The following is a 25,397-nucleotide window of genomic DNA, read 5'->3' on the forward strand; positions in this document are numbered from 1 at the left end:
GTGACAACACAACTTGGTGTAGAGTAGGCGAATAATATTAGTTACCTCCATATTGGTACACGAACTTATGGAGCGCTCTTTAGTTCTATTTATATGTACCAGAGCCATTATATAACCGTTATATAATGGCTCTGATATGTAGGCTACTACGGAACCAGACCACGCAATAATATTGAGATCGCTACGCAAAATACTTAAGGCGATAAAATAAAGCCAAATACAGGTAAATGGGGAAGCAATTCGATAAGCCATCTTGGCTAACGTTTTGTGGTCGTTTTTGTTCGATTTTGACTGATACGTTGGCCATATTATTAACCCACGACTTTCGCAAATTCATAAAACTGCCAAAATTAGCATCGTATGGTGAGCTGGGATATATTAGCGTTTAAATAATGAGAAACGAATCAAGATCAGGTGAATATGCCAGAAAAATCGACGCAAATGATTGATTTCTGTCAAATCCCATAAGAAATCAATTAATAGACCTTATTCATGAAAAACCCATCCTACGCGCAAAAAGAAAAGTGATGTAAAAAAATCTTTTTAACATTAGCTCTTATGGGGGATGTGATCACCAGAGCAGAAATTTGCATTTTTTGTAATTTTATAGATGTCTTTCATTGTATACGTGAGCAGTTTTGAGGATAGAATATTTTTTACATCTTTTTTGATAATTTTAATATGATAAACAGGGTCAAGATTTTTAATAATCGTTCATTGAAATTTTAATGAGCACGGTGTTTCCGATGACGTCATTCTCACTAGACCATGAGATTCTGCCAACGCGCCGTGCTCTGTGGGATATGCACTCCAACTGCTTGTGATAACAGAATACCGGTACCGGGACCACAACTGGCGTTCAACGAAAGACCTATTTTGGATGTTATATATTTCATGAATTCCTTGTAACTATGTACACTTCTGGTACACCTTTCAAAATCCAATGGCCTAACTTTTTAAATAAAAGAAGAAAAATTTACTTGAGGCAGTTTTGCTTTCAATTTCTTTGATCAAACAACCGCTACAGCCATAACATAGAAACTTCCAGCGGAATGCGCATAATAATAATTTCCCTTATTATGATGCAAACGACGCAATAATGGCTGCTTACAATGTGGTTGAAACCAGTTGTGTACAGAATTTTCTACTTTGAAAAGCTTGATATATATATATACTTTTCGTAGGGTTTAAACTTGTCAAGTTTTCAAAAGAATTACAAACTTCGAAACCGAATTTCGAGGCTCTAGGTTTCAGCCTGCCTAGCCTATTGGTAAATCCAGCCCTGGTGATGGTACCTACAGCAAATTTCTGTCCCTAATCACTCAGCAGATTGAAATAAATGGTTTTCATTATTTATTAGCAAAGATAGATATTTTAATTAAACATATAGTTCAACTTAAAGCCTGTATATTATATTATAAATATATGTCCCATTATTACTGCATTGTGAGAAGGCTTTCCACACTATCAAGTCTATAAGGTTTTAGGCGTCTTCCAATGTCTCAGATGGAAACTTCAGTCTTCAATTCGCATATTTCTTTTCATTCATGCCATTAGCATTTGAAGCTTGACTGATTCCAATGTATCTTTTCCATTGTTGTTTGATGTAATATCTTAAACGTGACTTCAAATTTTTTTCTCATTTCAATCATCACATGTTTGAATACTCGAGCTGACTTCTACTGATTTGTTATTAATTTACAATTTTTTGTTATAAATTAACTGTCGTACTTGCTAAGTGTCCACTAAGTGAAAATCTAGTCTACAAAAAAAGCAGTGGTTTAATAATGGACTACAATATTAACCGAATCCAAAAATATTCCGTAACTTAGTCAACCTATCCTCCGAGGAGTTTTTGTTAAATTGTTCAAACATCTTATTTACTGGTAATCTTGATAGCGAACATGGGGGGCAGGGGGTGAGCTGACTGTGATGGTCGTATCGCTCCCCAGTCTATACCGAATAACTGTGTGTTTTGTAGTCTATATAATTTTTATTGATTCAATGCTTGTATTCTGGTTGACAAAATAACTCTCCCTCTCGTATAGGCTTGCACGTAATTTACGGATTTACGTAATTATTTTGAGTTACGGAAGGAAAGTTACGAATTACGTAAAGTCGTAATTATTGCATTGAAACGAGCTTTCTTCAAAGCAGTCAATTTCGTCGATTGCGAAAAATGAAAGCTCAACAAGTAGAAGTTAGAGTTCCGGTATTCGCAGCCGTTTTTCTCTCTTTTACCTTTCTTGCTACGTAGGTGAAGGAGGGCATGACGCGTTGCCATTCACTAACCTATTATCAACTTCTCTGGCATGGCCAATGTAAATTATTAACGTAGTTAAGGGGGAAGAACTGAGTAGGGCCGTTTGACGCCAACACACCTGGTTTTAACTTCTCCCGTAACTTAACCGTAGATAAGGGATAGAATTGCGTTGAGACCGATTGACGCCAACACACCTGGTTTCAACTTCTCTCGCATCTTATCTAGCTTGGCCAATGTACATAATAACCGTAGATAGGGGGGAGAATTGTGTTAAGACCGATGGACGCTAACACGCCCGGTTTCAACTTCTTCGGGTGAAATGACTTATGAACGCAGGAGATCAATCTTTCAAACATGGTCTATCAAACATTTGTATCTATTTTACTTTTATTTATTATTTACTTGTTCCAGTTTTCCGTTACTTATGGTATATATGTTCCGTTTCTATTTTATTCTATTTTATAGTCACGCGTTTAAATAGTGGGAATTCCCCACCAAGTGTGGATTAGCAATGCTTAACCATTCTTTATTGTTGATATCAACACTTGATATATGAACATGGAATATCATACTGTTTTTGGCTGTTTTATTTCAGACTTGGGGTATAAACAGGAAAATGTCCATAACCTTTCAACACGACGATCTTGTGAAATTTAACGAAGAGCTTTCGCGACGAATTGGAACCAAATAAGCGAAAAGAGCGATTGATCACTCGCGCCAATACCTCGCCGTGATAATTAATGTCGCGCTTATCAAATAGCAATATGACGACAAAAGAGAGATTGCGTAATGAACCAACGCAACTTCGTCTTCTCGGCATCGGTAAAGCGATTGAGACGGCAGAGAAACAGCAAAACGACGGATTCCTCGCGGACCGCAAAAAATTTAACTGCTATCATATATAATCAAATATGAGCCAGTGTGTTTATTCTGTGCGAGATCCATTTTCTATTACAAAATCTTGATGTTCTGTTAACGGTTTTATCGTTATATATCATCCCGGATGATGTTATATATCAGTCCGCATGATGTTTTTCACAATTCCTCTCAATATTTCGGCCATATATGATTAACTGTCTTACCAAATGCGCCAACTTATTTTGATTTATCGTCGACTTGAATACCACCGGCACTCGACCAAACTTGTGTCAATCTTGGCCGATAGGATCGCCGACTTGAGTTAGCAAATAAATGTCGTGAGTGTAAAATAAATGTCACAAAATGCATTGTTTTGCGATATAACTTTTGTATTTTCGGAGAAGGCATATCATATAAGTTCGATATTTAAATTATACTCAAATAAATAATATTTGATCTAAATTTATCGCAAATAATGTTATAAACATTCAGTCCGCGAGATGATTAAATGTAAAATGAAGCATGGTAATCGGAATATCGTCAATAAGTCGACATCAATATTTATTATTATAAAATGCTTAACAAGGCAGTAATGTCGGATAATGCAGAAGACGCTGCAAAAACAAGTCTTCGTCGCGAGGAAATCGCAAGTATAATCAAACGAGTGAATACGCTCGTCGTTGGTTAATAAATTAGAAACCCGTAATTTTTATTCAGTATTAAGGTGGTTTTAAAAAACTATCGTTTCCATAAATATCCGTATACCAGTGTCGGTAATGATAAAATAAAATTGATCGCATAAAAATGGGACGGTTAATTTGCGAAGGTGATAAAGGAAAACCAAAGCTAACACAAAAGATAAAAATCAGAATAAAATTTATTTGAATTCACTCCTTGATATTTGTCTTTAACATCTGTCGCCGGCGTGTAGTACTGCCAAGAATATGAAAACCCAACTTCAATGTCCCATTCGGAAAAGAAGTGGATTCAATTGGTTGTTATGATAGGTTTAAATGCGTGGAAAAATATCGCAATTACGGGGTCATTACGTAATTGATTTTGCCGTAATTACGGAATTGATTTTTGTCAATTACGTGCAAGCCTGTATTCAGTCATGTTTTTTAACCTAGTTAGGAGACCGGTATTGTACCATTATAGGTTGGAGATATTCATCTTTTTTGTATACCGGTACCGTACAACTTATCCTGCCTATTGGCAGGATGGCCAACATTTTTGTTCGTGGGCCTATTTCAGTATTTACTAAATAATTTAGTTTTCACCTCTTGCAGCCCTGGTACGGTACCGGTAGTTTAAAAACACGTCAGCATGCCTTCAGTAAATGATTGCTAGCTGGACAGGTATAAATGCGTAAAACCAGTAAACAAACGTGATAGAAATGGTATGGGTTATAGATTGCCAATGTTAAACGCTTCCAGTATCGGTACCGTACCCAAAGCGACATTAGCGCCGCATTTGCAGCGCATATCCCACAGAGCACGGCGCGTTGGCAGAATCTCATGGTCTAGTAAGAATGACGTCATCGAAAACACCGCGCTCATTAAAATTTTAATGAACGATTATCAAAAATCTTGACCATGTTTATCATGATAAAAATATCCAAAAAGATGTAAAAAATATTCTGTCCTCAAAACTGCTCACGTATACAATGAAAGATATTTAGAAAGTTACAAAAAATGCAAATTTCTGCTCTGGTGATCACATTCCCCATAAGAGCTAATGTTAAAAAAAAAATTTTTACATCACTTTTCTTTTTGCGCGTAGAATGGGTTTTTAATGAATAAGGTCTATTACGCATATCGTAAATATTGGAAGTCTATCGTCAAAACGAGAGAGCCTTCAAATGGTCCCGCGGAAACGGGAGAGAAGCGCATCTCTGTGGGTCTGGTGCTGTCATCGTATATGGCGGTGCAATGGGAGTTTTTTGGATTGGAACTTTAAAAACCGGATTAACATTAATCCTCTAATGAAGCCTATTTCAAAATTGGGATCACAGAACTGTAACTGGGAACAGGAGGAAGCCAGGGATGGCTCAATCATTGATAAACAGTTGGATTTTCCTAAATGATTTAGCCTACAAAAGTTGTTACTGGAGAGAAGTACAAACAGACGAGAAGAAGAATGAAAACCTACAGGATGGTAGAAAACTAATACTTTTAATTATTTAATGTGTGTTTTCATCTGATTGCGTACGTTCTTTTCATTACATTTAATTATTGTCACGGCGGACAGCCTCTGCGCAAAATTTTATCCTTGGTATATCTGGCCAGACTTTGACATCACTGGAATCAGTTCACTGAAATCAGTTCTGTCCGATCACTAATCAATGCTGTTCTAGATGGCAAGTGCTTTCGGACATGTCTTTTAGAGTTCCTCAGGTCTTGAATCTTCTACCTACATTTTTTCTAATATTTATCAATGATCTGCAAGATAATTTAATCTATAATTTACTCATTCATGCTGACGCCCTGACGACACTACTCTTTCTTTTTCGTAATGCGAAGTCGTTTGAAACTTGCTAAATATTTGGAAACGGACTCGATTCGGGTTTCTGAGTGGAGTGATCAGTGGTTTCTCTGAATTAAAAAAAAATCGAAATCTTTTCAATCAATCGTTATATTAATCCTGATGCACCTCGAATTTCAATATCGGAGGAAATACTAGAAGAATTTCGCCTGCTTGGACTCATCACCTCCGAGAATTGTGTTGGAATGATATACTACGTCAGTAGCTAAAAGAGCATCCATTGAAGTTGTTATTTGTCCTGCAACTGCTTTCTTCGCTTGTATGAATCACTGATACGTTAATGTATGGGGGTATTGCTGTCATATTTGAACTGGAGCTTTTGTAAGCGTTCCAACCTATTTAAACGTGGACCCAAATAAAAATATAAAAATTTCAAATATGATTGGCGTTGCATCGTTGTATTTGTTCTACGGATAGACCCTACTATATTCTGGAATGTGTTCTTTCGACTTCTCGGTACTTCTCCCTTAAAAAAAAACGCAAATTTGTGTGAAAAAACGTGATTTGATATAGGAAGCGCAGTTGTTACTTATCGATCTTAAGATCGGTAGGTATTTATTTGTCTGTTTGTTTGTCTGTCTGTTAGATGCACGCGATATCTCACGAAAACAAGGTTGAATCTACTCCAAATTTTGCATGTGCATTCATCATAGCTCGGATCAGAAGCCTATTGATTTTCGATGACTTATGTCGTATCATTAGCGAGTTATTAATCAAGTAGTGATTGGACACACGGTGTCACTATGGAGTAAGAGCGCTGTTTTGGGGGATCCCCTAACCTTCGATAAGTCTTCGGTCTCCGACCGATATTCTCGTTTACTCCTGATCAGATTTGATATCTCATCAAAACGCCTTCAGGAATATAATCGATACAAAATTGTGGGCGGTCAATCAAATAAAAATAATCTGTAACAATTATCGATAGTGAAGTATGAACCGGCGCGTTCTTTGCTATATATATATATATATATTACTTTTCTAGACAATATTTTTCATGATTCTCGCGCGTAAATAAGTAACACTGGGTTAGGCCTACTTGGTGTCAAATGTGGATCAGACACTTATCTTAGCATTGCTCTTATCTTTGCGATTATAGCTCAAATATTTAAGTCAGCCGGCGGATTTTATCTTATCCGCACTTTATATGAAATCTTGCCCATTTTCCAGAATTACATATTTCATACTTTTGTGTTTAACAATATCTTCTGATAAATTTAAGTCTAAAGCCGATTATGAATATTATACATCTGAACTCTACCGGCGTTTGAAAGTGATTTATGCTCAGGTTTGTGATACTTGAAGTAACGGATATCACTCAATGCTGCCGCTGCTATACTTAGAGCGGTGTGATTGTACGAATTATATTATACGTGCAGACGCGCACCCAACTTTTCAAGCGATCATGCATATATATATATATATGTTGAGAAAGATTACTATATATGTTTACAACACCTATTCGAAAGCCGATTAGACCCATATATCCATAGCTATTCCAACTATGAACTCAATCCACATTTTGCATAGCTAGTATAGGTTTCCTATCCTACTTATATAAATAGAAATTTACACCATCGTTACAGCAGAGCCGATGATGCAAGGAAACCTCGTTATTCTTTGATTTTTATGCGACATCTCATTCACTCAATGTGACTGTATATACTATATACCATGAAAGATGAAGATCTTCTGCAAATGCGTCCTATCATGAAAAATGAGTTGCACCGAAATTGATACTGTTGGACTGTCAATTAAAGGCATATCATTAGTTTCTGTTGGTTTCGGTCTCGTTGCTCTATGAAATGTACAGAAAGCAGCGCGTGCTGAAATATCTCTTCAATCACGTACCGTGCATTGAGTAAAATTTCAGACTAGTCAATGGTATCGCGAAACTAATTCAGATGTGTAGTTGCTATCGGAAAGATTTGTCTGCAAAAATAAATAGACATAAAATACGTTGGTAGTGATGATGTATATATAAGTTGTTTCACAAATAATCTTTCAGACACCGCGTTTACTTTCGCTTTACACGTTCTTTGGTTAGCATTCTAAGAGTGAAATATCGTGCACCGTGCCAGAGTATAGGGAGTTCACATAAGGTACATGGACATCGGATATGTACAACTCTTACACATACATAATGTTTAAAATAAATGTATAAATTTAATATATAATATTATATATACCCAAGTAAAACAAAAATATTTTTCACATTCATTTAAACGCAAAATTTGCTAAGATATATAAATAAGATACTCCCGTAGTGTTTGTACCAGGCTTGGGTTAGGCCATAATTCTATTCCGATTTATCTTATTTTAGTTCTATTGCGTGTTCAGGGACTGTCGGTGTTAGCCAAGAGAATATAGGCTACCTACTAAAGTAGGCGAACAAAATTAGTTACCTTCATATTGGTACACACACTTCTGGAGCGCCATAAATAATATAGGCCTATAACATTACCCTCGAACTATATACCTTTGTGCTTGCCGTTTTTTAGCCTCTACCTGCATCATTGGTAATGTAGTTTCTTGTATTGCTTTTAGAACGAATTTCTCTACTTTTCTATATTAATCAGATACGATGTATACAAGTACCGGTAAGTCAATTTTCGTGCTCTGTATTTGCTGTTTGGTTTTACTTGATCAAATGCATTTTGGAAGCTGCCAAAAAGAGGAACTGAGTATAGAGTTGCCTGCTGAAGATATTAACACAAACGGAAAAACTGAATTCTCGAGGTGAGTGAATATATATATATATATATTCAAACTGATTTGTCAATCTTGTCTAATATGGAGCTTATTCTGTCATTAATTCAGTACAAAACATTCTAGGTGGATTCATTCCATACTCATTTGGCTCTTTATCGTGAAATTTAAATATTCATTTTTTCCGTCGACGCAGGTTCAACCGCGACTTTGCTCAGTGGTGGCGAAAAAAGCGAAATGTAGAAGAAGATTCACAAATGGTTGACGAAGGTAAATGACCTAAGTAACTAAGTAATGAAATTTGAAATATTTTAGCAGTGTATAGCTACATTTCGGTTATTATTATTTCTTAGTTTCTTTTTTATGTTATTATTTAAACTTTCTGGCGACCGGGAACTTTCCAAATTCCTGAGGTCATGTCAAGGTTGATAGAATAGAATTGATAGAAAGTACTTTACGTAAAATTTGATCTGTTCCAAGATTATTATTATTATAAAGAGGAATTTCAAAGAAATGAGCTGTTTTTTTTTTTTACCTAACTGTGTATTGTGATAGATTATTATTGCAATTGGTAAGCGCGACGTCAAATATTTAGTATTTTTAGTGACCCGTAATTGATTAATAGTTCTCTGTTACTGACGAGTCTCCTCACAAAAATATCGAATGGGGGAAAAGTAAACGAGTACAATCTATTTTTATTGTTTCAGATCGCTTCGACTTCGATTAAAAATTACAATAGCTGCATCTATATAAAGATCGATACTGTTGATGCTGTTCGTAATTATTAAAATTGAATTGTCTATTCTTTACATTTCCATTAAATTCGTACGTCATGGAGTTCTGCTACCTTTTCTCCAGCTTCAAAATGTATTCGTAGTGATTAAAATAAGCAATAAAAGGATGTTATGAATGCAATTAAATATTTATATCAAACCTTACAGATCGTCAGGCAGTTATAAAATTGACAATGCTCCAGTATATATTGGAAAATGCGCTTTGCATACATTTATTCGTTACTTCGGTCATATTTTTACAAACTCTCTGCTTGCTTTCCGAATAAAATACCTACATCAGTTACTTGTGGAATAGGATCGATTTTTATCTAATTTTGCTAGCTTGGCAATTTGGTGTTGCTTTTGTTGTTTTTCTGCAACACACACGAATATTTCACTCTATATATAGTCATTGGTAGGTCCACCCCTAGGCTATATCAAAGAAATTGGTGTCGGTGAAGATGTCTATGTCAGAAGTCAAGTTATATATTAATCCATCTATCAAATTCGGGAATTTACCTTTTTGTAAATCAATAATTTGAGCATATTAACAAACGCACCGATTTATTTAATCCAGGTGTGCTGTTTATTTAATATAAGTGTGCTATAATAGATATACGCGTATACCTTGATTGCAAATGTCCTCAGCAGCAGATGAGCGAGGATCCGAATGTCCTGTAAATCTGTATACTAAGGCTAAAACTATGGGTTCAAATGTCCGTTGACATAGGAGTACGTGAGTACAAATGTCCTGCATGCAGTTCGAGGGTGCAGATGTACGTGGGTGCTAATGTGATTTCTTCCACAATCATGGAACGCATATCACTTTAACCGTGATATACACTCAAGACAAGTGGCATGACAACTATAATTACGGCGTAACCTACGGCCCGTGGGCCGGATCCGGCCCGCGGAGTAATATAATCTGGCCCGCGACTCTTCACTGAATTATAGTAACAAAACAGCTGTTTTAACGTTTATATTCTTTACGTAACAGAATTTATTGTGAGACACGTGTAGACTAATTTATATTCTAACCTAACAAGAATATTTAATTACAATTACTCGTTTAATGAGCCTATAATTTATTTATAATTTGACAAATGGCAACATATCGCAGAAAAGTTGATGATAAGTGCAAAGGGTTCGATGGCGCCAAAAATATTCCAATGAAATTTTTTGAAATCCAATTAGGAAATAAATCTATATTTTATTTGAGAGATGTATCATGATTGGTTTTTATTATAAAAAGTATCATCCGTTCGGTTTTTAACTTTCTAAAAATATGTGCGGCCCGCCAATGACTCGCAGCCCCTTATATTGGCCCGCGAGCTACAAAAGGTTGCCGACCCTTGATTTACGCAAAGCAAGATGTTTTTGTATGGTAATGTCATAATAGTTTCAACCATATCGAGGTGCTTTTTACCAGGTTACCAGCTCTTGCTTGAACTAACTTGAGGTGCGAAAATCCTTGGGTGCGAATTTCTATGCATGCGAAGATCGTTATGTGCAAACGTACATGCGATGTAAACTTACATTAGTGTAAATGTCCGTGAGTATAAATTTTAGTTTAATTGGGTGGAACTGTCTATAATGCCATTAGGCCGACGTATGCTGATGTAAATGTCCTGGGCGCAGTTCATGTGTGGAAAAGTAAGTGGGTGCTGCAAAGATATTGGAACCTTATGTGATAGCTGAATAAAGCGATTCAGCATATTAATATTTTGTCAATATATGTTTTAGAATCTCTCCTGATTCTTACTATTCTATATATTAGGATTGTTTATGATATAGAAACAGTGCAACAATTCTCGAAAATAGCCACAAGTAAGAGTTAATTTTCCTTCCTTTCACCAGACAAAACGCGTGGCGCAATATGTTTAAATATTCTATGTTTATTTCCTCCATACCTGATTATTTTCTGGCCCGCATAACTCGCGGGCGGACTCAATTCACCATGTTTCATTTATTGTATACATATACAAAGTTTGTCAGTCCTCTCTCAAAAGTGAGAAGTAATCAGTACGAATGTTGGACCTACTCACCGCAGGCAAAACTTACTGTATGCGACGAGTATGTAATTTGGAGACTGCCGAAAAATAACAAGTGAGCCATGCTGAAATATACAAACACGAAATGCAAATAACTATTATGGCCACGCAATGTCATCCAAACGTCGAAAAAATTGAATCGAATGACATATGTACCGAATGTTAAATGAAGGTATTTTCAATGCTTATTGAAACTTGTAAAATTTGGGGTCAAATACTGCGCCGCGAAGTACGAAGGAAAAAATAAGGTAATAACTTTCTAGCAACCTATTCCATATAGAACTTGAGTACATTAAAAGTGTGAAATCGATTGTCTCAAAAATTAGCAGAATGTGATTTCATCACAACAACAGCATCTCCAACAACAACGATTTCGCAAAACGACCCAAAAGTATATACCCTTTGTGTTCATTAAAAACCCTTTCACATATACTTATATGCCTATATGGCGACAAGCAAGGTTTGCGGCGGGCTCAGCTCCATCATGATCCATTTATTATATATATACACAAAGTTTGTCAGTCCTCTGACCAAATTGGGAAGTAATCAGCTCGGATCGTTATCCTACCCACTACAGACAAAACTCACTATATGCGACGAGTATGTAAGTTGGAAACCTCAAAAGAATAGAGCAAAGTTCAAATATTCGAACACGGAGGTCAAATGACTATTATGGCCAGTGGCATGTCAGCATAACTCCAGCCAAATGTTAAAATATTTGTACCGAATGGAATTTATACCAAATGTTATATGAAGGTATGTCGATTAATTATAGGAACTCTCAAAATTGGGGGGGGGGGGGGGGGGGGGGGAATATCGCTCCGCGATGGACTCACTAAAATTTGAAAAAGTTTATTCACAACAACAACTATTTCACAAAACGAGCAACAAGTACACTTTGTGTCTTAAAAGCCTTACGTATACCATTGTACGCCTACATGTAGCCTAGATGTTTAAAATTAAACAAATCACAGTAATCCGCTGTCAAATGTCTGCTAACTGAACACCGGTGCCTATACAAAATGGCCTTCTTGTTGTCCCTTGTATTTAGGAAAAGACATGGCGTCTTGATTCGGACTTGTTAATGTGTCAACGCACCGTGATACTGCATTTATGTGACCTTTCTATAAAGCAAACGCAATATTTTTACGTCTTCTCCTTACTAGGTATTTATAAATAGAAAGATAGAACTTTAACTGGCGCTCTAGAAATAGACCCAAATCCGCAAATAAACCACGTTACTCAAAATAGTACCAGTTAAAATACAAAACTCAATACTGATTATACTTTGGTGATCTGTAGTTTTTTGTATCATTTTTGCCGACATTTTGTGAGTTTTGTTTTGCCTATTTCATACGTTTCTAAATATAATAATCTGAGATATAAGAGCAGTACGCATCAATCAAACTGAAATGTAAATAAACACAAATTCACCTTAAGGGCAAATTAGTTCATAATATCTAATATGAACTTTTAAACGACCACGAGGTATCGGAACATATAGTAAAGACATAAACATTCAGTAGTGATCGTGCCAAATCTTTATTTTGATCAATTAGATTGGATCTATACTAGAGGCCGAACTATAAAATAGCAGTGCATTTAACATGATGTGGTGTATATGTAAAATAATTGTAAAAGCCGTTCGACCAACCTGGAGTATAACGTGACGTTATATAATGTCAGGAATCAGGGAGGTTCTCTTGTAGATTATTCCAAAATACAACGTCAGCTTTCTCGATATTTTCAGTTGATGATTGACATCGGCTGGTTTGCTAACACGTGGATTAAAGATATAAAAAGCACATCTTCACCTCAAACATTAACAATTCTCACTTTACGACGAGAGTGTTTAAAACAAATAGTTCAAGCAAGAAATAATTCTAACGATGAATAAAATTCTGACAACATTTGTATTCTGCTTCTTTTTTACTATGATGCTTTCAACGATGCCAGTTTCCTGTTTGGTACATTATTCGAGGTTAGTACTTTTCATTGTTTGACTACTATTCGATAAATAGTTCAGCAGTTTTAATATTTATTATTTGCCATTAGACTAACTGAAGTATCGTTGGCTCTACTGAATGTATTCGTATTGATCGCCATTTCACGGAATAACTGATTGACAAAACGACAGCTAAAGCAGTTTTTAAACATATCGAGTTTTTCGCAATCATCTATTCTGTATATAATATTAACTACAGAATTGACGATACTCCGCCTCCCCAACTTGCATTTTCATGGTGGTCCAGAGCAGAAAGTCAACGACATAGAAGATCAATCGATTTTGGTAAGCTATGGTGCATAATATACAATACAGTACTATAGAATTATTAAAAGTGCAACAACAAGCATATTGTTTGTTAGGTATATACTCCAGATTTTAGACCGAGTGGTGTCAGCTAGGAATAGTGCATGAAATACGAATAGGCCAACGGTATCTTGGAAACTGTTTCATTACTCACTTATACTTTAAAATTCCAGAGTAGGCTTATTAAATAAATATTTTTATCGAGATTTAGTAATCCCTTGAATTTTTCAGATGAAGACCAGTTGTTCGATTTCGAATAATGGGCGCAAAGAGAAAGATTTTTTATGCATAACATGAAATGTATAAAGCATGTTTCAAAAGTTGACGAAGTTGAGTAAGATCAATCTTGACGAATTTTAATGATTTTGTAATGATTAATAAATACTACCTCGTGGTCTATCCGAATATAATAATATTTTTTTACGATGTAGTTTATCACACGAGTACATACTCACATTAGTATGAAGTGTCTATATCAGTTGGGCGAATTAAGCGTGAGTTTTGTTTAAAATAGGTGATTAGGCTTTAAATATACCAAACAGAACAGGACGTATTTTTATTATACGACGTACTTTATTGGTCAGAACATAAATTCACAGTGAGCAGGATTAACAACCGACTAAAAGAACCCAAAATTTTAGTTTGGCTTTTCCGGACAGGTCAGTCTAATTCACAAAAAGCTATGATGATTAGAAAAAGATAAGATTCCCAGTTCAATCTTAATGTAATCAGGATATGATAAATGTTTGGTTGTGCATATGGAGCCTTGTTTTGAGTGAAATGCAGGAAATGACAATAAACTGACTGACATAGTCGCTCCAAATTAAAGGTCTTTTATGATTACCATGGGGACATCAGAACGGGTTAGTTGAAGAAATTTGTTCCAAAGGTCTTCTTGTTTCATGATTAGGGAGGGACTCCATATAAGGGCAGACCATCGCTGCGAATTCGCAGTAACCACACACTACACATCGAGTAGGCATTGGAATTTTAATATAGTCTACATACTGCAATGTTACAGAATCAGAAAAGCGGACAAATCCCACATAAAGTATATGATCTTAATGATTGAAGACAATAGAAATAGTCTAGTATGCGTTATTTCACTTCAAAATATGTTACAGCATTCGCCAGCACAGAGATCGAGTAAATTTTAACCTCGGGTTGCTATTGGTTTGTATTAAAACCTGCTGCAGCATTGGACAAATGCAACGTCCAATATGACTAACCATTCAAAACAAGAGAGCGATGCTCAAATATTTGGACACGAAACCCAAAACGAAGTAGCACGAGTATGCAATCGGTCACAGTGGACTATCGGGTACAGCATTGCGCGTGTCCACCAGATATCAACGTACGCGTAAGCAGAAACGCCACAAGGTGCGCAATTTTCAATTTTGATAACGTCGGCGCAAACAAGACACGAATCCAATAGCGACCACAGCAATTTTTGAAATAAATGAAAGTAATAGCTTCCTAGCTAAAATACAATCTTTAAACACTGAAAATTCCAAAACAATCGGTACAGTAGTTGATGAGAAAAACGATTTTTTTTCACAACAACAAGAAGATCAGTTAGAAGACCATACTAATTATCGATCAATTTCTGCAGGGTTGACTTTCAAAAATTCATTTGAGATCCGCAAACGAAGTCCACTTTGTGTAATGAATAAACACCAAAAATCTCACTCAATTTTATATTATTATTTCGAAATCGTGAGAATATCACATTACTTGTTCGTTTATAATGTTACTCAAAACTTTAGCAACCAAACGCGCTTCACGAGCCCAGGAACTGGATTTGCTCTACGTCGACAGTTCAAACGAGTTCACATCCTCATATATAATGAATGTAAATATTGGGATTTTGTTGACATTTCTGCAATAGGGCGTGCCACAGATTCCATTTTAATGTCATTCATCTGCGCTAATATGCTGCGATAAGTTCTAGACCAGGGTCGTCCAACCGTTTTGGCCGAAGGGCCACATGTGATTTACTAATAACACGGGCCACTTAATACGCGGGCCACTTAACATATTAGTTATGTTCTAGTTTTGCTGCACTGACTACAGGTTAATCGCTAACGAAGAAACAAACAAAATCCTCACACCGAACTTTCACAATTATAAAAACAATAAAAAAACGAAGATACAGTAAAGTCAACATAGTTTTTTCCACATGTAGATATTTCAGTGTGAAGTTTGGCACTGCTTTCCGCTCACAAGTTTGTCAATATTCGCTGAGATGGACGATGTGGCAATGCGAAGCCAATTTTCCATATGACTGTCAGAAATTATTGATCTCAGGGGGGATTTGACCTGGTTCATCCGTGAAAAAACTTGCTTGCACAAGTAAGTGCTGCCAAATAATGAGGTCACGAAAACTGTCATTCTGTGAATCCTCTGAAATTTTTCTTTAAAGATGTATTTTCTGTAAAATTATAGTAATGGCAAATCTTACCTTTAAAGTAGATTTATGTACGTACGCCTAAACACATAGCATTGGCAATTATTACTTATGCCCCCGGCAGGTTTGATCAAGTAATATTTGATTAGTGTTAAATTTGAACGAGAGACCACGTGATAAAATAGAAGAAGATTGTCTCACAGATCTGATAACGTCATAGAGCAGGGGTGGGCAACTTCTCTAGTCGGCGGGCCAGATGTGTAAAAATAAAGTCCTCGGCGGGACGTATTAATACAAAAAATACTCCGGTATCTAATCTTTGGTAAATGCTCGACACTCTCAGTCAACTTTACGTTTCTTGGGATATTTCATGGTTAATAAAACTTAATATAAAATCGTATTTCTAAAATCTTTCTATATTTAGATTCCAAATATAACTGATAACAGTAGTGGGGAATGTTTACAACGCTCTCTGCTCTAACCTTATATTGTTTGTTTAACAAGTGTGCTAACGCAATTGTTTGTTCACTAAGGCAATTGTTTATTTCGCCAATTCGCACTGACAGTGCGGTGAGAGTAGAGCGATCGGCAACTTACATGAATGATGCGTCTGACCACATTACAGAGTGTGGTTGGATACAGTCAACGGGTCGGTCAAAATCTCGTCGCGGGCCGGACCCGGCCCGCGGGCCGTATGTTGCCCACCCCTGTCATAGAGAGTAGTAAGAGACCAAGTGTGTAAGCGACTATGGCACTTTTATGTATGACATTTCAGGAAAATAAACAAATCGTTTGTATCACATACACATACAAAAATAGAAATTTTACTCATTTTTTTTTCAATTTCGAAGAATACAGCGCAGGCCACTTGAAACCCTTCCACGGGTTGAACGACCCTGTTAAAGACGATGTCAATAAATAACTGTGCGATCACACACGATTGTAAATTGCATTTTATTAAGTATGGACAGGTGGAAACCACGCTCGCACGGATTTGCGTCATCAGCGTATAATTTACAGATACACAGAAAAATCATGAAATACATTATCCTCCGTAATAATATATTTTAAAATCTGCTTGGAATTAATATACCACAACTTTCTTCGGCAAGCATTAAGCCCGTCCTAAATATTTGTATTTGTCCATCTGACATTAATAAACATAGTGTGACTACTTTATTTAGTTTTGGCGTAATGTATTTAGCAAAAGCCTCGAGTTTAACGAGATCAAAATGTATTTTGAAAACAACCTCGGGCTGATCAGGTTGTTATGTATTGTCCGCAGAGAAAGTTTATGGGATGACAAATCGGTTATCCCCCGAGATAATTTTTTGACATTAACACAAATAAAACGACTACTTATTCAACGTCATTGTTACATAGAATATTTTGCACGTGTACTTGCTGGCGTGTCATTGTTTCATAGAATGAACTTAAATTGAAACATACAATTATATAATAAGCATATGGCGACTTCTTTTTCTAAATAAATTGTTTTTGGTGTGGATTATAAACTACGTAAAATAAAGACGTTTGGTATTTTGATTCAATCGCCGTTGAAAAATGTTTGCAAAAATAGCCTGACTAGAAATTTCAATATTGTGCGTTAAAGAATGCTTGTTTGTTACTCGTGTTTATATTTCTGTATATGAATATACTGTATGTTGATGGCAATTCGATTGAATCGTTTCCGCGTCTGATAAAATACAATGAATGTGATGTGATTCAAAGTTTGTAAGTAATCAAGTTCGTCATCGAGTATCCACTACACTTGCAAAATATATAACTACCTAGAATATATATACAAAACTGACTGTATAATATATAATATTGTTACTTAATCAAATCTCAAAGCAAGCATTTCTGTTTTAATATTGAAACCCTTAATTTTAAAAACTTACAGATATGTTAATTTGTTTTTAAATTGTTACGGCGTCTTCGGCGGCGGTGAGTGCTAAAAGTTCAGGATATGGTAAAAGTTGACCATCAGAACTTAAATATTAAATTATCTCAAAACACCAATTATTTGAGAATTATATATTTACATACACAGTATATTTCAAAATAAAGTAACAACATAAAAGATCTATTTTTCAGCAAAAAATAAAACGTACAATTTAACACTGGAGTCTTCGATTTACAGATAAGATACATCTTGTTCAATTTTTGATATGCTAAAAATATACTAAAAAACAAAAAATAATGAACACTGCATTTATAGAATCCATACCTCAACCAGGTTTAATCGAGCACATACACACACGTATGACTTATGAAGCAGATAAATATACTGGCTAAAGTAGTACGACGATGATTGTGCAGTAACGAGTTAATCAATGACAGCAAAAACATTTGGATACAAATTAAAAATGAGATCAGACACATCGAACATCAATAATGTAAAATGGTTTTTTAACATTTTAAAACATATCACTAAACAATCGTGTAAAAATGTACAAAATCGCAAATTCGTTTATTATTATCAAAAACCTGCAATGGGGCAAATTTTATCTCTGCACAATTTGCAATTTCTTTTATCTGAAAAAAAAATGAAAATATTTAATTTCATGATATTGGCAATATGGAAAAACCCGAAAAAATATTGATATTAAGGTCATGACAAGGTATACAAATCATCTCATTAATCAAATGAAGAATTTTTCCTTCAAGTTTCAAGTTGATCAGTAAATTGAGATGATATGTTTTTTTTAACAGCAAAATATGAAACATACTTCTTCTTCCTCTGGCTTTCTCACATCGTCGAGGTTTTATATAAGAACCAGTACTTCTTGTCATGCAGAAGCGGGAACATTTTGACTTTCCTATCACACTATTGCTTTTTCCACGTCGTCCTAAAACAAAATTTTATTGGAGTTCATTCATAGACAAAAACTTACTATAATATAACTCATACAGTATATGAAAATATAATATGAGTAATATGTATCCTTAAGTGGATATATGGTTGGACAAAAGTAATATTCGAGATTTTAAATGAAAAGGTATTCGTGACAAAAATGTTGATTAGGCTTATCCATACTTTTTGTTTTGAAACTTCTCAAAATTTTACAATTGAACCCAGAAGAGTGAAAAATTCGAATTTGATTGGGCTTTTTGACTTTTGAATGAATTTTCCTAATGCACACACCTTATCATATAAATTATTCCTACTTAATTTAAAGACAAATAAAATGAGAAACTTACTTGTGTATCTGGCATCCGAATATATAGTAGCCGCACAAATCAATATTGCAAGAAATAAAGCGAATTTCAAGTTATTATGATCCATATTTTGTTTAACTGTTGATGGTTTGCACTCAGCTTGTTTTTGAGAATGTAGCCCTAACTGCAGAAGCCTGCATATTTATGCATACAATTAGGCCTATCTACCTACACCGAAGTATTCCCCTAAAGTATTCCATCGTACGCTACATTAAGCGCCGTCATAAATAGCGCACCGGTGTTGTTTCAGGCATATTTCCCCGGGTTTGTTTGTACAAAAATGAGCGCGACAATTCTTGAACAGTTACGTAATAGCAATGCTAGTTATTATGCAGATACAATGATCGGATACAAAATAACTCTGAGGAAATCTCACAGGATTGTTGGTTATGGTAGTGACATCATACTAAAATGGGAAAGCAGAACCATTACACGATATACCTCTCGACCTAACGTAATTTCGTTCAATCTTAATCTAATTATAAGCAGTAATCATCAGTAATTTATTTCCTCACCATGCTGGAAATACACAAATTAGAAAGACACAATTTAAAATAAATCACATTTCGGAATGAAAGGAGGTGCCGAAAATCAATATTGGTTATCGAACGGATGTACCTTTGGGGAAGTCTAACAAAACGTGATAAATATGTGATAAAACAAAACGTAAAAAAAAAATCGAACTAAATGCTTGTTTGGATGCTCGACATGTCACTAAGATGTTGAATTGGCAGGGATGCTTGTTATTTTGGATTATTATCATTCCGGAAAAAGTTCTTCCAATAGCCTGCCTGCGCATATTCAAATTCAACCGAAAGTCGAAACTTTTTAACTTCTTTAATGATTACAAGTTCTCTTCATATATCTTATAGTATAAAAACTTGGATTTAATCTAGATTCTAAAATTAGATGGACAGTTAATGGACGATAGAATTGTCGTATGAATTTTTTTTTTGATGGAATTAAAGTTCTCACCAAGGTTCCCTGGTAACAGCTTCCGGTCATTCACGAAATATATGAAAGACCTGTTCTACTGGGATCAAAATTTCCAAGAATAGATCTGTGTTCTGTTTTGCTATTTAAGTAGTTTAACATGAAAAATATCGTGAATATCAGGTCAACTATCTCTCAAAAAGTTATGTTATTCCTGAAGGAAAATAAGACTATTTGAGGGCGAGGACGCTGAATTTTGCCAGATGTGGATGTGTAATTCATTCTGATGCTGAACACGACAAACGATTTCGTTGGTTTGGTTAGGTTAATTCGTATGTCAGCTTTGTAAAACAGATAAGTCATAAAAACTGTGAAAGGGCGGTTGGCGGTTTATTTTTTTTCATCCTGCGTTTAATTTTAAGCACGCTTCAAGCATAATAAGCATATATATTAATCCTAAAGCAAGACTGTACGAAATCACGCCACGCAATAGACGTTTCTTCGTGGTGATGATGGCACACAAATTCCGCTATTTCACCATATTATTTAAAACCCTGATGGTGTTTACGTAGTAATGCTGTAATTATATTATAATAACGTAAGTTGATATTGGTTGGGTAAGAGAGTCTCGTTTAAACGGATATCGCGTCATTCACGCTGTCAGCATACCGCGCACATCGCAAGCGTGAAACAGTCCATATATGGAAGCATATCAGGAAAGAGACGTTTCTCCCGAGGTACTCGACCAAAAATTATCCCAGAAAATCCCCCTAAATTGCCTATTTATCAATCACGCTCGTATGTTATTGATGCTGTTTACGTGGTAATGTATTACGTAAATCGGGGATGTAAGTTTCATTTTTGTTGGTTAAAAATGCTTAGATAACCAGGACCAAACAAACGCGATTTTTGTAAAGATTTATTCTCTAAACTGTTTAATAACCGAAAAAGAATCCATGAAACGTTGTTTATACGTATACAATGAATCTTATGTTTTATGGTATTGTCACCATTGCTAAATCATCATATAGCAAGTTTGTTAGGCTAAATATATATAAGTATTTGGAAAGATATACCAGCCAACATTAACAAAAAACCCAAAATTTCGGTCGAATCAAGTAACTTTTGTGTGAGCTAGAGAATTGAAATCGCCCAATCAAAGTAATATAGTTAATCATCTTTACTTGCTGGCGACTAATCTGTTCTACAAGAGTGACGAATTGGAATGAGCTGTAACATTTTTGTTTACTTAATTCATAGTCAAACTCGGCAAATTATATCGTCTTGTTTTTAGAAATACGAATTAAGTATTTATGACTTTGCTTACGAATGCCTCAACGATTTCACGTTCTCGTTGATGAGGTCTTGAAAAATTTTGCTCAATTTCGCAAAGAATTTCTCCATTCCTAGTTCGTGGAGTTAATCATTAACCGCATGTTGGCGTGGTTATTTGACACTGTGAACTATTTTGCTTATATAAAACAACTTCATAAGTTTCAATGGTAAAAAAGACATTTCTCCTAAACAACGAGGGATAAATAATGATATATATATAACATTCAGCATCCTAGTCCAAACTTCCGAAGTTATATCTTCATCGCTGTTTAAATATTTATATATTGGTATATTATATTTGCTACATTTAATCTCAGAGTAGGAAGTTGATAGCAGAACAGGAACGTTGTTCATGCCAATAAAGGGCGGTTTACCGTTTTAAGCTTATCAAATATAGAAAACTGAAAATGCTTTTTATTTTGCAGAATTTAATTTTGCTATAACAAATATTCAACAAGATGAAGCTTATGCTATTTTCTATTTTTTTCATTTTGTTATCTGATATGTTTACTCAAGCCAGACCATCAGGTGAGACAATTTACTATACTTGAGTTAATTACAAACTTTACAAGAAATACATATTTTTTTTTTGAATAGTCACAATCTTGTGAACAATTGGTTGATTTTTATCAAAGTCTTCTTATTTGTTTTCAATGATTTTTTTGAATGCTATAACTAATTCTTTCTTAGTAATGTACTTTTTCACATTCCATAAACCGTTGAAAAATATATAACAACAATTACAATATATTTCAGGAAATACTATTCAATTACGACAACTTAAAATAATTTGTCACCGATATTGCAGGATTGAAAACGGATTATTTTCCGGTCTCAAATGCGAGCGTAGACTAAGATATGGTAAGATACAAATTACGATAAAAACTTGCCGGCATGTAATTTTCTGAAAAAAGATATAGTGTAAGCAAAAAATATTCGATTTGATTAAACGAGTTTTTTTGACAAATCATTTTTTTGTCAGAATTGCATTGTGTCATTTCACTAACACAGATGAGTTGATAATTTTGAACCTGAATAGTATTTTTTTTAAATTTATTATTCGAACTCATTTCGTGATATGTGTACCGGTTTTGTTGTAATTAATTAAACATAAACTTGTTTATTTTTAATCAGTATCAATAAATATTATTTTAGATCGTCGAGCATGTGAAATCTGTCGATTCAAATACGAGTGTGGGGGTGCAAGTATATTTGGTTGATCTCATATGCGGAATATACTATGCACTTATCCGATATTCAGTTATTCAATCATTCGGGAAGATTATAGATATTATTTTAAACGACATATAAACTGATAACAATTGTTTATTAATCTAGCGCAATTTTTTCAATGTATTCATTTTCATTGATTGAGATGCAGCACCGCAGTTATTATTCGTGATATTGTCTATTGTGTCTTGCTTAACGAAACCACTATTTTCAGAATAATTCAATTATTTTTCCTTTAAATGTACTTATTGACATTGTATATTATTTATTCATAAAAGCATAAAAGCAAAGCATTCATGATTGTCATTCTTGACTTCATCACAATTCAGTGAATTAAAATACTGAATACATGTTGTGCAACTATGGTATTGACATTTCAATATTTTTGACTAAGATTCTAAATATTTGTTTAAGTTCTGCATTGACATGTAATTAAAGGTTTACAAATATTTTTTTGCTATGAGATGCATTTCCAAATTTCTCATTTCAAGTTTATTTTCAGAGGAAACAATATTTGGCAATAAATCAGAACTGTTTATAAATTGAATTTAAGGTTGTAGAAATGAGTACTAGAGCAGTAGAGCAATCAGAATTAGAGAGAGAATTTTAGGATCTTATGTCATTGACGCTTGAAGAGAGATTTCACAATTTTTTTTTTCAATTTTTAAAAAAGTTGCATAACTAAATCTGCAGCGTATTCGTTTTATATATGGATCAGTATACTTGTTGTTATTGGAGCTCTTCCAATATATATGGTTATATAAAAATACTTTAAACGCTTATGTCAGGAAAACTCGCACATTTTAAAAGACTGGGACAAGCTGAACAGGTTTGGAATTAGAGTGACACTATTATAAGTGTGGTAAAAGTTACATAAATGTTGGAAAAGCCGAGAAACAAGTTTGATTCAATCACGACGAGTGTGAGAAAGGCAGGACAAATAACATAGAAGAGAAAGTGGGGAACAACTAGTATAAGTATGGTAAAAGCAAAATAGGTGCCGAATAGACGGAGAACGTTTTAGACAAGCAAGATAAGTTTGATTCAATCAGGACGTGTCTGTTACAAGCCAAACAAGTATGAGACAAACAAGGGACAGGTTCGAAATAAGCAGAACATCTGTGGGTGAAACAAAATAAGTGCGGTCAAAAAATACAGAAGTGGTACAGTCGAACAAGTGTGATATATTCATGACAAGTTTGAGTCAAGCAGGGCAAGTGTGGGACTATCAAGACAAGTGTGATAAAAGCAGAACAAGTGAGGGATAAGCGAGTGAATTTTAATTAATTCATGAAAAGCAGGCAAAGTATTATACAAGCAGGGCAAGTGTGAGACAATCAAGACAGGTGTGAATTAATCAGGACGAATGTGGGACAAGTGTGGCACTAACCGGACAAATATTGGAAACTCAGGAAAAGTATAGCACGAACGAGGTAAGTTGGATGTAAGCAGGATAAGTTCAGGATAAGCAGGACAAGTTTGGGACGGTCAGAAAAACTGATTTACATGCAGAACATATTTCAAAATCAAGAGAAAATTTAATTCAATCAGGACAAGTGGTAGGAAAGCAGGAAAAATATCACACAAGAGCAAATATGAGACAAACTGGACACGTTTTAAATAAACAGTACGAAAGTAACATCAACAGAATAACTTTGATACAAGCAGGACAATGGTGGGTCAAGCAGAACAAGTGTGAGACGAGCGAATAAATTTTGATTCATTCAAGAAAAGCAGGACAAGTATGATACGCGCAAGACACGGTTGAAATAAGGGTTACAGGTGTGGGACATGGAATACAAATGTGGTAGAAGTAAATCAAATGCGGGGCGAGCAAAACAAATGTAAGGCAATTATGTCAATTTTGTTTTAATAAAGACGAGTCGGGCAGACGAGCAGGACAAGCAAAATACCAGGACAGGTTTGAAATAATCAGGACAACTGTTGGTGAAACAACATAGGTGCAAATGAAAAACATAAATGTGGAACAGTTCGAACAGTGATAGACAAGACGGTCAGGTAAGGAACTATTAAAACAAGTGTGGGACATGCAGAGAAAGTGTTAGACAAGTTCGATTCAATGAGGAAGAGTGTGTGACAGCTGAACAAGTATGAGACAAACAAGATAGGTTTATAATAAGAAGGACAACTGAGGGTGAAACAACATAAGTGCGATAGACAAATGCGGGACAAGCCGAATAATTGATAAAAGAAAGACAAATTTGATTAACTGTGAGCGTAAGACATGCTGATCAAGTGTGGAGCGAGCGGGACGAGTTTGAGACAAGCAGGGCAAATGTGGGATCATCAAGACAAGCGAGGAAAATGCGGAACAAGTGTGAGCCAAGCATGACAAGTGTGAGACAAACGGGTGAATTTTGATTTAAGGCGTTCAAACTCTCACAACATAGATGAGGTCCATTTCTTAAGTATTTTTGACAATGGCAGTCATTGGCGCTTGACTGGTTATCTACGCGGGCATGCGTTTAAAATCTTTTAGTGGCTAAAACAGGATAACATAGGAAATTGACGTTAGAATTTTTCTTTTGATTCAAAACATCAGATTGTCGCCATATGAAAAATATAATTTATTGTTTTATTGAATTAGGGCCTATTTTATCATCACTTTTTTATCACCTAAATTTGCATTGATCCGTGACTTGGCAGGTCGCTGAAAAAACGCTGGGGTCACTTTGTAATTCGCGGGTCATTGGTTCGCTATTCCTTCTTTTATAAGTAATTTAAATATATTAGTTATATTTTG

At 35.0% G+C, this 25,397-nt stretch overlaps 4 long non-coding RNA genes across 4 annotated transcripts; 3 read left to right on the forward strand and 1 right to left on the reverse strand.

Moving 5' to 3' along the window:
* The first annotated feature begins 8,182 nt into the window (after positions 1-8,182).
* On the forward strand, positions 8,183-9,272 carry LOC144428291 (uncharacterized). The gene is made up of 3 exons (XR_013478246.1): positions 8,183-8,401; positions 8,568-8,641; positions 9,079-9,272. It is a non-coding gene; the product is annotated as an uncharacterized LOC144428291 (long non-coding RNA).
* Positions 9,273-12,677: 3,405 nt separating this feature from the next.
* On the forward strand, positions 12,678-13,932 carry LOC120338138 (uncharacterized). Its single transcript, XR_005569053.2, has 3 exons — positions 12,678-13,176; positions 13,400-13,485; positions 13,738-13,932. It is a non-coding gene; the product is annotated as an uncharacterized LOC120338138 (long non-coding RNA).
* A 4,014-nt stretch (positions 13,933-17,946) lies between these two features.
* LOC144428329 (uncharacterized) lies at positions 17,947-19,513 on the reverse strand. Its single transcript, XR_013478276.1, has 4 exons — positions 19,118-19,513; positions 18,646-18,765; positions 18,399-18,451; positions 17,947-18,248 (listed from the first exon to the last, which is right to left on the reverse strand). It is a non-coding gene; the product is annotated as an uncharacterized LOC144428329 (long non-coding RNA).
* Positions 19,514-21,675: 2,162 nt separating this feature from the next.
* Positions 21,676-23,215, forward strand: LOC144428330 (uncharacterized). Its single transcript, XR_013478277.1, has 3 exons — positions 21,676-21,931; positions 22,160-22,264; positions 22,559-23,215. It is a non-coding gene; the product is annotated as an uncharacterized LOC144428330 (long non-coding RNA).
* Positions 23,216-25,397: the final 2,182 nt, after the last annotated feature.

This window comes from Styela clava, chromosome 10, assembly GCF_964204865.1.
Source record: "Styela clava chromosome 10, kaStyClav1.hap1.2, whole genome shotgun sequence".
Classification (NCBI taxonomy): Eukaryota; Metazoa; Chordata; class Ascidiacea; order Stolidobranchia; family Styelidae; genus Styela; species Styela clava.